Source organism: Erinaceus europaeus, chromosome 17 (assembly GCF_950295315.1).
Source record: "Erinaceus europaeus chromosome 17, mEriEur2.1, whole genome shotgun sequence".
Lineage (NCBI taxonomy): Eukaryota > Metazoa > Chordata > Mammalia > Eulipotyphla > Erinaceidae > Erinaceus > Erinaceus europaeus.
The window spans coordinates 46,744,630-46,763,520 of NC_080178.1; positions in this window are offsets into that span (position 1 = coordinate 46,744,630).

The window sequence follows — 18,891 nt, forward strand, 5'->3', positions numbered from 1 at the left end:
CCTCAGTTATCTGAAAGCTAGGGTTCTTTGTATTTGCTCATGCTATTGACTCTTTTTCTTTCATTCTTCCCTTTTACTTTTATTTATTTATTTTGGATAGAGATAGGGAGAAAGGTAGAGAGATACCTGCTGCACTTCCATCCTGAAGCTGGGGAACTGAGGCTTGAACCTGGGTTCTTGCACACTGCAATGTGTACACTTCAAGTAGTTGCACCACCACCTGGCCTCTGCTTTTACCTCCTGTTTCAAAGAGTGAGAGCAAAACCAGATTTCCTACTGAATCGAAGGGTACAAGGACTTTGGGACGGTGGTGGTAGTGGATGGAGTCAGACTCTTGCCTTCCCTCCAGGTATTTAGCAGGAAGGTGTGCATAACACGATTGAAGGAACAAAATAAATTTAAGCCTACAGAAAGAATGGGATGAAGATGTGCAGAAGCAGCAGCGAGATGAAGATACCAAGGCTTTTGACAAGTAATTGCCCTCTGGGGTTGCAAGTTCCCTCCTCTCCCAGTTTCCTCCCTCTTATATGGGGGTCTATAGAGCTTCATGAAAATATATGGGGATTGCCAATGGAGCTCCATGAAGGATAGAACTCTGGGTTTAGTGTGGGGACAGTTGTGTTGCCTGTTAAATGTCTACCAAAAGTGCTTTGGTCTGCCTCTACTCAAGAGATCATTATTTTCCTTTTGTGGAGGGTGGGAAAACCTGGGTGGAAGAAAGGGCAGCACATTTCTCTTTGGAAATAACAAGTTGGAAACAGGGCGAGTGACTTTGCATCCCAAAATTATGGAGTTGTCAGTCAAGAACAGAGCTGAAGAATCTTGGGTAAACGCATGGACAGTTAAGAATGGATCTGAAGAGTCATGAGTAATGGGTACTATACAGTGTAAGACATCCAGCTGGGAACCTGCCCAGACCATCCTCCCAGAGGGCACCTGTCCCCTCTCCTCAGCCCTCTGGCTCTACTTAACACCCAGGAGCAGAGCCTCTATCCCAGGGCCCTTGAGGTTAACAGCTAGCCTGGGAAATGCTGATGATCTTTCATCTTATTTTCATTTGTCAGTGGGGAAAATTAACATGTGCCTGACTGAGAATGTGAAAAACTTGCCAATAACAGATGGAGCCTATCCCTTCAGATACTATCAAAGCATCAATATGCCAAACTTTTTTTTCCCCAGACTTAGGTCAAGGTTATAGTTGAGCTGTGGATCAAACTGGAACATAAAAGGAAATGAAAGTCATTTTCAGAACCACTGTACTATCTCCCCAGCCCCAAATATTCTAAACAACCAATTAACAAATTGTTATCATGGGTAATTGTTATCATGGGTAATTGTTATCATGGGTAATTGTTATCATGAGAACTCCTCCTCCTCCTTCCTTTTCTCCTACTCTTCTTTCTCTCTCTAATTCTTCTTTCTGGTTGATGATGGTACAGGGGATTGAACCTGGGACCTCAGAGCCCCAGATATTCAAGTCTTTTGCAGAACTGCCAAGTTATCTTTCCCACTGGGATATAATCTCTTCTAGAGATGTTTTGATATTAGTGGAAGGTAATTCCTCCCCATCTCCAATGTAGGGCCCATCTTTTGTGGCAGTGAGTGAGAGGAGAAGGGCAGGCTGAGGGAAAGGGGAGCAGGTACTGGGGGGGTCACTGTCCTTGTCTCCTTTTCACCATTTTGAGGAAGGCCTCTCACCATTGCCTGTGCTTCTTCCCCTCAAGGGCCCCAGACAAACTATTTATTTTGGATCAGTGTAATGACTACAAACACTGCAGTGTCAGTGAGACCCGTCCAACAAGGGCGAGACCCACTTCTGGCCCTACAACAAACACTTGCCAGGGTCTTGCATGCTCATGTGAAGCCAGAGTCTGGACCTTGCCTCCCAGTTGTCTTGGGACTCCAGCAGGATGCCAACTGGGAGTTTGCAGAGGAGATTGTGTCTGTCCTCCCTCCCTTTGTGAATCCATGTGTGCCTGACAACCCCCAGCCTCCCCCCAGTCCACCTGCACCCCAGAACATAATGTAACATAATGTGACAGCTCTGGGGCAGAGTTATGTAGCCTCACCCTAGGGTGGAGTGCTGTTTTCCACCCCCACCCTGGACACCAGTCCAGCCTCAACCTCACAGCACCTGCTGCCAGGGTGGCAGGGGAGTAGGCAGCTAGCCTCACCTGAGCTGTGGTGCACTGCCCTCAAACCTGCCTCCCCACATTTCCTTCCCTCACAGTCCACTGGCCAAGTCTACCCCTGCCCACCACTCTCCTTCCAGTCCACCTTCCTTCCCCCCATTCACCACCTTCCCCTCATCCACCACACTCCCTGCAGTGTGCCTCCCTTGCCCCAGTCCACGTCCACTCAGTGTACACTACATACCCCCCTCAGTCCACCGTCACCATATACCACCCTGGCTGTGGTGTGCTGTCCTCATCCTCATTCTACCCTCCCCTAGTCTACCACTTCAGCTCTAAATCCACACCCCTCTCTTTACTGTACCTCTCCCCTCCTATTCCAACACCCACCAATCCAGATACCTCACCTCCACTGGACTCCCACTGTCAAAACACCCACCCATTACTCCACCCTCCCTCAACCCTCCACTCCCTGTCCATTCTCAGCCTGAAAGCTACCCACTGCCAGAGTGGCTGGGGAGAAGGCACCCAGCCTCCATTTGGCTTTCCTGTGCTGCCAACCCCCAACCAGTCCAACCCCCCACCTCCTCACTTCTGTCCTTAAATTAATCCCTTACAGGAGTCAGGGGACATTCAGTGAGTACTGGGGAAACAGTGAACTGAATTGGGCTTTATAACACCAGGAATGTTGGTCAAGATTCATGGTCAAGACTATTATGTATTTATAAAGATTTTATTTATTGATTAATGAAGAATGATAGGAGGAGAGAGAGAGAACAAAAACCAGACATCACTCTGGTACATGTGCTGCCGGGGATTGAATTCAGGACCTCATGCTTGAGAGTCTAGAGCTTTATCCACTGTGCCACCCCTTGTAGCACAGATTCTATTTTTTATTTTATTTGTTTATTGACTTATTTACCAGACCACTGCTCTGCTCTAGCTTAGAGTGGTCTGGGGATAAAACCTGGGATCTTGGAGCCTCAAGGCATGAAAATCATTTGCAACACCATTATGCTGTCTCCTAAGCCAATGATATCCCACAGTGAATTTGCACATCTTTATTAGCACATCCAAACTCCTTTGTTCCTGCCTAAAATAAAACCAAATGGACTGGTTCATGCTGGCAATTCATCAGGACCTCTGCTTGGCACTTCTGATCATTAGAATATGAATGTCACAGATGCAAGGCTTTTTAAAAAGAGATTCCTTCAGGAGCATCTTGGGTCAGGCATCCATGAGAGCAATTCCAGGCTTGGGCTCTCCTTATCTGAGATGTTTGATCAGGAGCCCGGCCTGAGTGTTCCTGCATTGGTTTTACATCCACAGAGCACTGTGCTGGCTGTCATTTTGTCACCCACATTGGAGAGAAGGCTTCATATCACTAAGGACACCACCACATTAGTGTCCTGGATCCTGCATAGGCTCCCATCCAGAGCTCTTTTAACAACTCAAGCTATACAAGGCTTAATCCTCAGGTCTCTGGGACAATAGTAACTTCCTGCCTTGCAAATGAAAAGACTTGTCATAGTCGTCATAGTCGGGGGCACACATGTGCTCTGTGAAAAACTCCACCATTCACTTTATTTTTTCATCCTTTCTCTTTATTTTTTATTTATTTATTTTTTCCCCTCCAGGGGTATTGCTGGGCTCGGTGCCTGCACCATGAATCCACCACTCCTGGAGGCCATTTTTCCCCCTTTTTGTTGCCCTTGTTGTTTAGCCTCACTATGGTTATTACTATTGCCATCGTTGATGTTGTTTGTTGTTGGATAGGACAGAAAGAAAAGGAGAGAGGGGGGAAGACAGAGAGGGGGAGAGAAAGATAGACACCTGCAGACCTGCTTCACTGCCTGTGAAGTAACTTCCCTACAGGTGGAGAGCCGGGGGCTCGAACCGGGATCCTTACGTTGGTCCCTGCACTTTGCACCACATTCACTTAACCCACTGTGCCACTGCCTGACCCCTCCCCCCTTTATTTTGAGAAGACTCTGGCATAACAGAAAGAAACAGGGTCTGTAGCACATGATATGCAACCCTTTCACTAATTTGATCCTTTGTTGGCACCATACTGTCCCTTTTTCCCCCCTTGGAATGTTAGCTTGCCTCTCTCTATGGAGTGAGGCTTGCTCTGTCTTTGTGAAACACAGCGCCTGCAAAAGAAAACTATAGAAACTGGATGCTTGAAGGATTGATGTTCTTGGCTAATTTTACCTTAGTGTCAAACACTTGTCTAGGTTGAAAATTTTTTTTCCCAGAAATTAAGTTTTAATAAGATTTGCAGAAAGAATATTATATCAAGTCGACTCATTATTTTTCCTTATTATTTTTTTATTTAAGAAAAGAGACATGAAGAAAACCATAGAATAAGAGGGGTACAGTTCCGCACAATTCCCGTAACCTGATCTCCACATCCCATCCCCTCCCCTGATAGCCTTCCCATTCTCTATCTCTCTGGGTTTTATTTTTAAAAGTATCTTATTTACACATTTTGAATAGAGCCAGAGAGAATTTGAGAGAGGGAAGAGGAGTCAGAGAGGGAAATAGAAAGGGAAATACCACAAGTACTATTTAATTGCTCATAAAACATAACCCTTTCACTTGGGTACTGGGGGCTTGAACTAGTCCTTACTCATAGTAACATGAGTGCTCTACCAGGTGCCACTGCCCAGCTCTCTCATTCTTTAAAAAAATTTATTTGTCTATGAATTTTTTTTTTTGGATGGAGACAGAGAAATCAAGAGAGAAGAGGGAGACAGAGAAATAAAAAAAAATGAGAGGCACCTGCATCACAGCTCATGAAACTTCCTCTCTGCAGGAGGGGACTGGGGGCTTGAACCCAGGCCATAGAATATTATAAGATATTTGTTCTACCAAGTGTACCACTGCCGGGCCCCTGACAACTCACTCTGAGTACATTTCTTGTGTTACCTGGACAAAGGTCACATCATGTGCTCTAGTCATGAAGCTACAGACAGCAAAGAAAAGTCCAGGGAGTGGGAGGTGGATCACCCTTTACAGCACACATTTTCACACGTGAGAACCTGAGTTTGAGCCCCAAGTCACCACATGGGAGTGTCTGCTGTGGGGAAGCTTTATGATTGGCAGAGGAGTGTTGCAATACCTTTCCTTCTCTCTGCCTTTCACTCTGTCAGAAAAAGAAATGGCCACCGGGAGTGAAGGAGTCAAGCAGACACTGAGCCCCTATGGTGACCTTGGTGGGAGAGAGAGAGAGGGAGAGAGGAGAAAAGAGGGAGGGGTAGAGGAAGGAAGGAAGGGGAAGAGGGAAGGACGGGGCTAGGGGAAGAGAATCCTGTAATGAATACACATTTTCTGGAATGAAAAGAGACTTAGAAAGCTAGTGGCCTTGCCAAATTGTAAAAAGCATCAGTTTTATACCATGACTTTCCCAAGTCTTTGATCTTGTATAATGTCCTACAGTGTAATTGGAGTTACTGCCTTTAATACACTTCTTTTCATAAGAGTGGATTTTCATAATGGAGACCACTACCAGAAACATCTCATGTAATTACTCTTCAAGGGAGGAAGACTGCGAACACATTTGCATCCATTTAGCTGAGGGTTTGTAGATCTGAGGGACTCTTAGGCCCCGAATTTCCATGGAGGAAACGTTTATTTCATTAACTTCATCTCTTAAGCCCACACAGACAGGAACTGCTGTGTTAGCATCTTTGGTCAAAGTGCTTCACTCAAGTCCTTTCTTTTGGTTTCTGTGTTCTGATACCATTTCTGCTTCAAACTTGTGAGTTTTACTACTGTTGTTTTCTCTATTTTCCTTACCAAGTGTGTGAGGAGATGACTCTCCTACTCTTCTCTTCTGCTTGATATTTACCCCATTAGAATTGCAAAAGGGGATACTAGGACTTCCAGAGGTGGGGCTACAGAGTAGCAGCAGCTATGTTTCTCTCCTCTCCTCACTCTGGCCAACTAGGAATATCAAAGAAGATCATTTGAGGCTGCAACAAGACTAGACTAAGACTGCCTTGGGAACCCACCAAGTCAACGGTGAATGAAAACACATGTGACTCGTGGACAGAGAGGGGTCTAGGGAGATATTCCTGGGGCTGAAACCCATATCTACTCCTGAGCAGCTGGTAACGGTCTGGTCCAGCAGTTTGCCTGTTGAGGAGCAACCTCCAGTCTGTTTTTACCAACAAAAAGACTGCTGAAGGGAGAAGAAGACTCTCCTAAAGCTCACCAAACACAACTGTGAATCTCCATTGCTACTGCCTCTCGGAGACTGGAGCAACAGTGGGGAGGCCCTGTGCTAACATCGGGGAGCAGAGAACTGACAGGGAAACTCAAGAGAAGATCTACATCCCAGTAGTCTAGAGGTGGAGCTGTATAGTGGGAGCCTACTGGGATGAATAATTAATTGCCTCAGAACCAAGGGACTATAAATGGGACTTGTTTAGAAACTCACACGACCAAGCAGAACTGTGCAGCTTGGCAGCTTGGCTCTGGCTACTGGCAGAGAAGCTGAATTGAGCTCGAGTCTTTGGATCCTTGAGGTGTGGGAGTCTCTTTTCATAACCACTGTGTATCTCCCCCCACTCTTCTTTATCTCTAGCTCAGGAGTGAGTGATTAAGCTAAAAATATTTACTTATAGGTAAAAAGCCCTCAGGCTACCATAGCCTACAGGGAAGAAAAAAGAACAAAAGAGGTTTTGGACATGGATGTTTACAGTTCTGTTGGGCAGATCTTCACACTTTTTTTTTCTTTATTGGGGGAATTAATGGTTTACAATCACAGTAAAATACAGTAATTTGTACTGTGTAACATTCTCAGTTTTCCACATAGCAATTCAACCCCCTCTAGATCCTCTTCTACCATCATGTTGTAGGTCCTGGCCCTTGCCCCTACCCCACCCCAGATTCTTTTACTTTGGTACAATATTATTATTCAGTCTCTCTCTCTGTCTCTCTCTATCTCTCTCTTTCTCTCCCTCTCTGATTTAATACTGATAGAAAAGATTGTGGGATAAGAAGGGCATAATTCACACAACTTTCACCATCAGCGTACCAAATTGCATCCCCTCCACTGGAAGCTCTCCCATACTTTATCTCTCTGGAAGTATGGACCAAAGATCTCCACGGGGCACAGAAGTTCTGGCTTTTGTAATTGCTTCTCCTCTGGACATGTTGACAGGTTGATCCATACCCCAAGACTGTCCCGAGTGGGGTAGGGATCCAGGGAGGTGGAGGATCTTCACATTCTTGAAGGGGTGATCTAGCTTCCTGGAGCTTGATGTTTTCATGAGAGATACCTGCAACACTGCTCCACCACTTATGAAACTTCTCCCTTGAAGGTGGGGACCAGGGCCTTGAATCTATGTCCTCACTCATAGTAACCTGTGCACTCCAATGAGTATGTCATCACCAGCCACTACTAATGTTTTTGTTTGTTTGTTTTTTAAAGGATATAGCCAAAATGACCCATAGGGAGGTAGAGCCAGGCTGAGGTTTTCTGCAGAAACTGGAAGCCAGGTAATTCAGTTAAGACAGAGCCACATCTGGAAGTTTAGTCCCAGATCTCATCTTTTCCCTTGTGGATATTTCTAGGGCCTCTCTGTTTAGTGCCTGTAGTGCCTTCTCCTCACTTCCTCCTGTCCTTGGTCTGACATGCATTTTTCTCTTTTATCAGTGCCAGTTCATGTCATTTCCTCTGGAACCCTTCCCAGGCAGCTCTGCCCCAAATGTGGGCACTGTACCTCCACATTTCTCCATTGAATCTCCCTGTTTGTCTCACCACCCTGTTCACACCCTTGTTTTTTATCACACCCACCTTTATGGACTCCCCAAGGACAGTGACTGTTGGGTCTGTTGTTATGGCTCCAGGAGCCTGGGTTGGCACTGTACATACAGCACAGCTGCCTCCTGGTGCTTGCTGAGGGAATAGTTCCTATAGCCCTGCAAGGACTCAGGCTTCTTCTCTCTGCCATGGGGGCTGTGATCCAGGCTTCTCCCACTGAGTGTCTACCTTTACTGCCCAGCTCCACCTCCTCTGCACTATGAGAACTCTCTCTACCAGGGACAGATCAGGAGAAGCAGAAGAAGAAAGCAGAGAGGAGTTGAGTGGTAGCACCGCGGGTTAAGCACATGTGTCACAAATCACAAGGACTGGGTAAGATCCCGGTTCAAGCCCCCTGGCTCCCCTCCTGAAGGGGAGTGGCTTCACAAGCAGTGAAGGAGGTCTGATAGTGTCCTTTCTATCTCCCCCTTCTCTCTCAATTTTTCTCTGTCTCTATCCAATAAAAAAATAATAAATAAATAAATAAATAAATAAAAAGAAAGCAGAGGGCTGGGAGACCATCACTAAGCACTTCCAGCATGGTTGGGGGAGGGGCATGTTCAGATTATCCAAACCTAACTATTTTCAGTGCTTCTGTGAAGAATGAAGTGCAGACATCACCACCCCTGGGGACTGGCAGCAGGACTCTGTCTGAATTGCCTGTCATTGTCCCTTATCACCCACCAGCTTGCAGGGATGGTCAAGGACAATATTCAAAGGGGCCCGCCAGAGCATTTGCCAGAGAGACTGCAATAGATAGAAGAGGATTATCTACTAGCCTCTGGCTGGATTTGTTGTTTTTGTCCACTACCACCATCACCCCCAAAACAGAAAACAAAACATTCAGCAAATACAAAAGCCAGGACCCTTTTCAGCAGGAATGTGATCCTTACTCTTGGGCAGGCTGGAACTAGGATGCCACCAGCCATGCTCCTTGTTTTCCCAAGGCAGGGTTGGGTACTGCAGCCCAGATGCCACAACTGAGCACTTTGGAATCATGGGGTGTGATCCTGAGTCTGATGTTGGAAGGACTCTCCTGGAGGTGCTAAAAATGAAGTTTCTGGAAGGTGCTATACTCAAGATTCAGGCCCAGGAGATTGTCATCAGATGTGTTTGAGTGTCTGGTCTCCTTGGTCTTAGTTTATCAATTACTTGATTGAGAGAGAGAGAGAGAGAGAGAGAGACTCTGTTGGACTCCCTTGAAAGGTTCCCTTGACTTTCAGCCCCACTGATGGCCCTGGTGGCAAAAACAAATAAAGAAATCTATACAAAACACAAAAAGATCAGTCCCATGCTGAGTCAGCCTTTCCCACCCATCCCCCAACTCCCCTTCAGCTTTGCAGAGTGCCCTGTTGTTTTTAAGAGCTGATTTCCAAAGCTAATGCTGTCTTTAAGAAGTCAAGACCATGGGCTCACCCCACAGTTTTCTCTGGAAATAAATTCAGAAACCCACTGACAAAGTCGTGGAAGAGTCCCCACTGCAGGAAATGGGATGACAAAGGACTGCACGTTCAGGGCCACTGACTGGACAGGCTAGAGAGGCTAGCCATTCTCATGATGCTGTGAGAAGATAGCAGGGCTGTGGTTTCCAGCCCTAGGCTTTCATTCCTCACAGAAGACAATTGCTGGGTCAGGCCCACTTAGTCTTATGCATCAACAGCTGATTTTCTAGGGAGCTTGTGTGTGTGTGTGTGTGTGTGTGGAGGTGGGGTTTGAGAGAGAGGAGTGTGTGTCTCCCAGGCCCCTCCCTACAGAGAGAATTGAATTCTGAGAGTGCTGAAAAACAAGGGAAAAAAGTGAAGATAGTGGGGACTACAGGATAGTGCAGCAAGATAAGCACACATGGCTCAAAGCGCATGGACCAGCATGAAAATCCTGGTTTGAGTCCCTGGCTCCCCACCTGCAGGGGGGTGGCTTCACAAACAGTAAAGCAGGTCTAATAGTGTCTATCTTTCTCTCCCCACCTCTGTCTTCCCCTCCTCTCTCAATTTCTCTCTGTCCTATCCAACAACAGTAACAACAAAAATGACTAACAGCAAGGGCAACAAAACGGAAAAACTAGCCTCCAAGAGCAGTGGATATGTAGTGCCGGCACAGAGACCCAGCAATAACCCTGGAGACAAAAAAAAAATGAAGACAACTGCCCAGGATGTGATGCAGTGGCTAGAGCACTGGAGTCTCAAGCTTGAGGTCTCAAGTTCAATCACTGGCATCACATGTGCCAGCATGATACTCTAATGTCCTCTGTGTGTGTGTGTGTGTGTCTCCTCTCATAAATAAGTATGTCTCTAATAAAAAGAGTAAAGAAAAGTTGAGAGAGAGACAGTAGGGGAGTGGACTTCAAGCTATATATATACATATTTAAAGTTTTTATAAAATGAGAACACTGACAAGACCAAAGGATAAGAGAGCTACAATTCCATACAATTCCTGCCATTGAAACTCTATATCTCACACACACCCCATAGCTTTCCTATTATTTATCCCTCTGGGAGCATGGACCCAGGGACATTATGGGATGTAGAAGGTAGAAGGTCTGGTTTCTGTAGTTGCTTCTCCACTGATCATGGGTATTGACAGGCCGATTCACACACCCAGCCTGTCTCTCTCTTTCCCTAGTGAGGCAGGAATCTGCGGATGTGGGACTCCAGGACACATTGGTGGGGTCATCTGCCCTGAGAAGTCCAGTTGGCATAATGATAGCATCTGGAATCTGGTGGCTAAAAATGATATAAGATAGAAAACAGAGCAAATTGTTGACTAGTCATGAACCTAAAGGAAAGAATATTGTGGATGGAGGTCTGGGGTCTCTGTTTTGGAAAAAGCTAGTAGGTCTATCCTAGGTACATTCCAAGGGGTCCGTAAGCCAAGCAGTTCTTGCCTATACCTGACATCCAATATGTATGTGACCTATGCTATTGTCTGGGATTTTTAATAATGACTTGATCTTTGAAATATTAAATCTCCTAAAATCTTAGACCAGGGAGAACAAAAGCAACTGGTGATGTTCCTTTATAAGGTAGAGCTATAAGTAAATAATGTAAAAGGACATAAATTATGGTGAGGTCTTGTATGTTACCGCAATCTTAATAATGGGATTTTCAAAGTTAACCCAAGCTGTATTTTTATAAGAAGTATATTAATTCTGCTTCAGTCTCTGTTTACTGGATTGGAGGCATCTGGCAGGTAGATGCTGGAACTCTACCACACTTGATCCAGATTCAGACAAACAAAATTGAAAGCCAGAGTGATACAGACAACCCTCACACAGTGGCAGCAGGCAGGTCCAGGGGAAACCCAGAGTCAGGGGCTGGGGGCCCCTCAGAATGCTCTAGCTTCTTGATTCTCTTCATGTTAGAAAGACTTCTGAACTAGGAATATCAAAGGAGACCACCTGGGCCCACAACAAGACAGGACTAGAACTACTTTGGGAACGCACCAAATCACCAGAGCATCCAGAGACCACAACTCTGTGCAGACCTCCAGCTCTATCCAGTTGAGAAACTTCTCCAAATGACAATAAATATCAAAGATCACCTGAGACTGCAACAAGGTGAGACTGGGAGCCCACCAAGTCATTGGTGAGTGAAAACACATGTGGGACAGAGAGGAGCCTAAAGAGAGATTCCTGGGGCTAAAGGACATATCTATTCCTGAGTGGCTGTTAACAGTCTGGCAGTTTTCAGTTGAGGAGCCACATCCAGTCTGTTTTACCAACAAAATTCTGCTGAAGGGAGGAAAGGACACCGATAAGACTCACCAAATGCAACTGTGAGTCTCCATTGCTACTGCCCTCAGAGGCTGGAGCAGCAGGGGCGAAGTCCTGTGCTGACATGGGGCGGGGAGGGGGGCAGAGAATTAACCAGGAAACTCAGGAGAAGATCTACACCCTGGTGGTCTATTAGTGGGACCCTATAGTGGGAGCCTATCCACATTGTTCTCCTGATGAGAACATGGGGAATAATTGCCTCAGAACCTACAGACTATAAACAGGGCCCAGCAGTGCTGCCCAGCTTGACTCTGACTGCTAGCAGAGAAGCTAAACTGAGCCCAAAGCTTTGGATCCTTGGGGTGTCAGAGTCTCTTTGCATAACCACTGTGCTGTCTCTCCCCCCACCCAGCTTTATCTCTTGATCAGGGGTGAGTGATTAAGATAAAAAAACTAATTACAGGTAAAAATCCCTCAGGAGGGGACCAGGCGGTAGCGAACTGGGTTAAGCACACATGCTTAGACACATGTAAGGACCCTAGTAAGAACCTAGTAAGGACCCTAGTAAGAACCCCTGGCTCCCCACCTGCAGGGGGGGGGTCACTTCACAAGTGGTAAAGCAGGTCTGCTGGTGTCTATCTTTCTCTCCCCCTCTCTGCATTCCCCTCTTCTCTCCATTTCTCTCTGTCCTATCCAAAAACAACTATATTAATAATAATAACCACAACAATTATAATACAAGGGCAACAAAAGGGGAAAAAACAGTCTACACAAGCAGTGGATTTGTGGTGCAGGCACCAAGTCTCAGCAATAACCCTGGAGGCAAAAAATAAAAATAAAAATAAAAATAAAATCCCTCAGGCTACCAGAGCCTACAGGGAAGAAAAAGAACAAAAGAGGCTTTAGTAGCTGCTGTGTTTCAACTCAGGGACTGAGATAACATTGAGAGAACTGTTACTTTCCACAACTGTGAACTCTTTAAGTACCTTACTTAGACACAAGTCAATCCAGGCAAGAGTGATCAGTGGACTGAAAAGTACTGAGAGAAGAACTTCATAACACATGATAATAGTGGTTAAAACAAGGAGAAACATTGGAGAAATGAACCAGGACAAAAGTTTGGCGAAAAGACCCTAAAGGTTGAAGCACTGAACAATGAGGTCAACATCCAAATGTTAATTAAGGAGTTAATTACAGGAGTGAGGAAAGAGTTTCCAAGTATAATCATCAGAAATGCAGGAACAACAAATGAAACTCTAGAAGAAAACACTAACTATGTCTAGGTAATTAGAGAGCTGAAAGCTGAAATAGCTGAGCTAAGAACACGCTAAACATAGCTGAACAAGCTAAAACAGTATCAGAAAAGGATAACAAAATAGCTGAGCTACAGAAAATAACAGAAGGGAGAGAGAACAGAATAAATGTGGCAGAAAACAGAATTAGCAAGATTGAGAACAAATTAGAGACAACTAAGAAAGAAGTAAGGGATCTCAAAAATAGATTAAGAGATACTGAAAAAAGCAACAGAGACCTTTGGGATGACTTAAAAAGAAATAATATATGCATTATAGGCCAACAGAGGGAGAAAGAAAGGGAGAGGAAGAAATCATTCTACAGGACATAATAGATGAGAATTTCCTTAGTCTAGGCAACACCAAAAATGTAAAGGTACAAGAAGCCCTGGTGAGACCTTTCCTTTCATAGTATTCTCTAATTCCATTCCAGGTGGTCCACTCCCCAATAAAGTCCCCAAACCTAGATATAGTCCAGGTCCCCTGAGATAGAGCATAGGTTCACATGTGTCCATACCCATAAACTAGGGGAAAAATATATACCTGAAAGCAGAAGTACACAAGAGCATCCAGGGAATACCCCCCAACACTTCATCTGCACTATTCCAGTCTTTAGCTCCATGATTGTTCAACAATTTGTTTGACTTTGTATATTAACTCTCTTTTCAGCCACCAGGTTCCAGATGCCAGCAAGATGCTAACCAGACTTCCCTGGACAGACGACCTGATCAATGTGTACTGGAGCTCCACTTCCTCAGAGCCCCACCCTACTAGGGAAAGAAAGAGGCAGACTGGGTGGATCGGTCAGTCAATGCCCATGTACAGCGGGGAAGCAATTACAGAAGCCAGTCCTTCCACCTTCTTCAACCCACAACAACCCTGGATCCATACTCCCAGAGAGATAGAAAATGGAATGGCTATCAGGGGAGGGGAGGGGATATGGAGATCGGGTTATGGGAACTGTGTGGAATTGTACCCCTCTTATTGTATGGTTTTGTTAATGTCTCCTTTCTTAAATAAAAATAAAAATAAAATAAAAAATAAAAAAGAAGCCCAGAGGGTCCCAAAGAGAATTGACACAGACTTAAAGACACCAAGACATATCATATTTAGAATGAAAAGTAGTAAGTGTAAACAAAGGATCCAGAAGGCTGCAAGAGAAAAAAAAAGAGTCACCTACAGAGGAAAACCCATAAAATTAGCGGCAGATTTCTTCACACAAACACTACAGGCCAGAAAGGAATGGCAAGATATCTATCGAGTACTCAGTGAGTAAGGCTTTCAACCAAGACTACTGTATCCTGCTAGCCTGTCAGTCAGATTAGGAGGCATAAAAACCTTCTCAAACAAGCAACAGTTAGAAGAATCAACTATCACCAAGCCTTCCCTGAAGTTCTGAAAGGTCTCCTATAAGCAACCAGATCACCTTAAACATGTCATATGTCAGAACACTCTAAAAATCTTCAAAAAGGGTGTTAAAATATCTTCATTCTATAATATTGATAAATGCCAGTGGCCTGAATTCACCTATTAAAAGGCACACAGTAGGAAGATGGGACCAGAAAACACAACCCACCCATATGTTGTCTGCAAGAGTCCCAAAACTCAATAAGACAAACACAGACTCAAAGTGAAAAAATGGAAAACTATCATATAAGCCACAAAAAAGGGGGCAGGAATAGCTATTCTCATATCTGGCAAGATAGACCTTAAAATAAATAAAATTTAAAAAGATAGGGGTGGACATTACTTAGGGCTCAGAGGACCAGTCAATCAAGAGGACTTAATGATTATCAACGGGAGTCAGGTGGTAGCACAGTGGGTTAAATGCACGTGGTGCAAAGCAAGGACAGGTGTGAGGATCCCGGTTCAAGCCCCCGGCTCCCCACCTGCAGGGGAGTCACTTCACAGGTGGTGAAGCAGGTCTTTCTCTTCCCCTCTCTGTCTTCCCCTCCTCTCTCCAATTCTCTCTGTCCTATTCAACAATGATGACATCAATAACAATAACAACAATAACTACAAGAATAAACAAGGGCAACAAAAGGGAATAAATATTAAAATAAATAAATAAATGATTAGCAACATCTATGCACCTTTTGAGAGGTCATCTAAATACATCAAACAGCAATATATCAGTAGCAGCACAGTAATAGTAACACCCCACTCTCTCAACTTGACACTTCATCCAGGCAAAAAATTAATAAAGAAAATGAGGGAGATAAGTTAAGAGATAGATAAACTAGCGCTATTGAACATTTTCAGAGTAAAACTGGTGATTTCACCATTTTCATCCCATCTTAGATGGAGCTTGAAGAAACCATGTTAAGTGAAATAAGTCAGAAACAGAAGGATGGATATGGGATGATCTCACTCACAGGCAGAAGTTTAAAAACAAGATCAGAAGAGAAAACACTAAGTAGACTTAGACTGGAGCTCATGTAATGCACCAAAGCAAAAGACTCTGGGGTGGGTGGGGAGAGTACAGATCCTGGTACAGGATTGCAGAGGATCCCATGGGGTTTTATTGTTGTATGAAAAAATTAGAAATGTTATACATGTATAAACTATTGTTGACTGTAAAACATTAATCCCACAATAAAGAAATAAAAATAAAAAATTATAAAAAGAAATGCAATTTCTCCTCCTCCTCCTCCCCAATTTCTCACATAGACTGCCCCCAGATCCCAGGCTTATCTTAGCTTACAAAAGATACAAGTTCTGCCTTCACATCATCTCAATGCTAAATTATGAGAGAAAGAATAGGATACTCCAATTGGAAGGAAGGACCACACATCTTGGTGTGACATACTGGAGTGTGAGCTGGATGGTGGTGGAGACCCTGAGCTGGCAGACACTCCAAGGATGTCCACTACATTTACAATAGGGCATTTTTATTTCCGCCTATCCACAATGCATCTGAACACACAGAATACTTGGTGACTGCTGTTGAATGGGAATATCCATCAGAGGTACCTGTGAAAGGGACTATTGGGGGCTGGATGGGTGGTGCAGCTCATAGAGTGCACATGTCCCTGTGCATGATGTCCCTGGTTCAAGATCCCAGTCCCCACCTATGAGGGGCAAGGAGGCTTCATAAGTGGTGAAGCAGTACTACAAGTTTCTCTCTCTCTCTCTCTCTCTCTCTCTCTCTCTCTCTCTCTCTCTTTCTCTTCCTCCTCCACCTCCTCCTCTCCTGTTTTTCCTCCTCTTTATCTCTTCTTATAATACATTAAATTTTTTTTTAAGGATTCAGGCTTCACTGGGTTAAGTGCACATGGGAAAAAGCACGAGGACTAGCGTAAGGTTCCTGGTTCAAGCTCCCAGCTCCCCACCTGCAGGGGAGTCACTTCACAAGCAGTGAAGCAGGTATGCGGGTGTCTCTCTTTCTCTCCTCCTCTCTGTCTTCCCTTTCTCTCTCCATTTCTCTCTGTCCTATCCAACAACAACAAGAATAACTACAACAATAAAACAACAAGGACAACAAAAGGGAATAAATAAATATTTTTTAAAAAGTAAGGGTAAAAAAGTCCTGGGAGTGGTGTACAGGCACTAAACCACGGTGATAACCCTGGTTAAAAAAAAAAAAAAAAAAGATTGAGAAAGGGAGGGAGGGAGGGAGGGAGGGAGCGAGGGAGAGAGAATGTAAAAATCAATTGATTGAAATGCAGGTTAAGTTGTCTTTTTATTAATTTATTTATTTTTGTCTTCTGTGCAAGAACACTGTTCAGCTCAGGCTCAGGCATAAGAGTCTCTTTGCATAACCATTTTGTTATCTCTGCATAAGCTGTTATTTCTCTATTGACTCTTGCCTGACTGGTCACCTCAATAGCATATAATTAAAACTAACAATAATAGCAAAGAATCATACAGCACCTTAATAGGTCATATCCTGTCCTAAGTTCTTTGATTTTTGTCAATCCTTTCAAATGATATAATGCATACAATGATGATGACATAGTTCAGCAGACAAATGTCTTTTGCTCCTTTCTAATATACCTGGAAAAAAAAACCAAATTCCATGAGGTGATGCTATTTGCAAAGTGGTATGGTCATTTACCCAGGTCACTTGTCAGTGACACTGTGGTCAAGATTTCAGTGCAACAGCTAGAGAGTCAGTGCTTCAGAGCCAATGCCTGAAGGCTTCAAATACAAAGCTGGAAAACCACACTGGCTGGGCCACTTTACCGAGTTTGAAAAAAATATCCCTATCATGGGCTGATGATGGAGATCAAAGATAAATGCCAGAGGTCACAGATGCTACCCCAGCATTGCCATATGCCAGAGCTGAGCAGTGTTTTGGTGTTTTGGTGTTTGGGAGTCAAGAACAATAGGCTTACAAACAGACTCTTGGAAAGCAGGGAGCTGGCCACAGGGAATTCTGTTTAAGGAATGATTCACCAGCCTTTCAGAGCACTTCCTTTGTTTGGACAGGACACCATCCCAGCAGTGCCAAAGATTTCAGGGAAAGACTCAACCTTTCTTTCCACATTGGTTCACAACCAACAGCTTTGCAAAACAAGTCATCTACAGGCAAAAAAATGAACAAAAAATAAATAAATCCTCATTCTCAAGTGCATTTGAACTGCCTGTGCTAACCATGTGACTTTGTAGTACTGTAGACAGAGATGAGCCTCAGTTTACTCTTCCATAAGTGCTGTCAGAACCCCTCTGTCCTGGTTGGGGTCAAATGGTCTGAATGGCAGGGGCCTGGGAACACCCAGTAGAGCACATACCACCATGAGCAAAGACCCTGCTTCAAGCCCCAGCCCCCACCTGCAGGGGGGAGCATCATGAGCAGTGAAGCAGTACTGCAGGTGTCTCTCTTTCCCCCTCTACTTCCCTGTTCCCTCTCAATTTCAGTCTGTATCATACACAAATGAATTTAAAATGAAACTGTAAAGCAGTACAAAGCTGCAAGGCAGCTTTTCACATCAGCAGGGAGATGTGGCAAAATCCTGCAGATACTTGCACACTGAGTTTTAATTTTACAAAACACTTAAATGAATAATAGAGAATATACGGTGTGGCAGTGGTGCAGTGGGTTAAGCACACAAGGTGCAAAATGCAAGGACCAGCATAAAGATCCTGGTTTGAGCCCACAACTTCCCACCTGCAGGAGGAGTCCCTTCACAAGCGGTGAAACAAGTCTGAGGTGTCTATATTTTTCTCCCTCTCTCTGTCTTCCCATTCTCTCTTGATTGCTCTCTGTCCTATCCAACAACAATAACAACAATAATAACAACAGTGATAAACAAAGGCAACAAAAGGGAAAAATAATGGAGAATATAAAATCAGTCTGCTTTTTGACAATTAAGTTCATGCTCTCTTTTCTTTCTTTCTTTCTTTCTTTCTTTCTTTCTTTCTTTCTTTCTTTCTTTCTTTCTTTCTTTCTTTCTTTCTTCTTTCCTAAAGTACATCTTTCCTTGTTAGTATAACTCTTTCTCTCTCTGTCTCTTTATGTCTTCATTCTCTCTTTTCTCCCTTCACCCTATGCCATCAGTGTTATTGCTGAGGCTTCACAATCCCCAGTGGCCATTTTTTAATAGTGGTAAGACACAGAGAGAGGAGAGAGAGAAAGAAAAGGACAGATACCTGCAGCACTGTTTCACTGCTCCTAAAGTTCCCCTTCCCCATCCAATGCAAGTGGGGGCAGAATTTAAGCCTCTTGTGTACATAAGAGGCTTTCAAATGTTTCTGCTGTGCTAGCTGGACTTCAAATAGCACTGAACACCCAGGAGATGTTTAGTGGTATTGTAAGGGTAAAAGAAAGTTCACTTGGATAGTGTGCTGCTTTGCCATGTGCACAACCTGGATTCAAGCCCAGCCCCATCACACTGGAGGAAGCTTTGGGATTACAGTCTCTTTCCCTCTCTCCTTTCTTCTCTCTCTCTCTCTTAAAAATTATCATATTGGAACCAGTGAAGCCCCCCAGCAACAGCAATACAT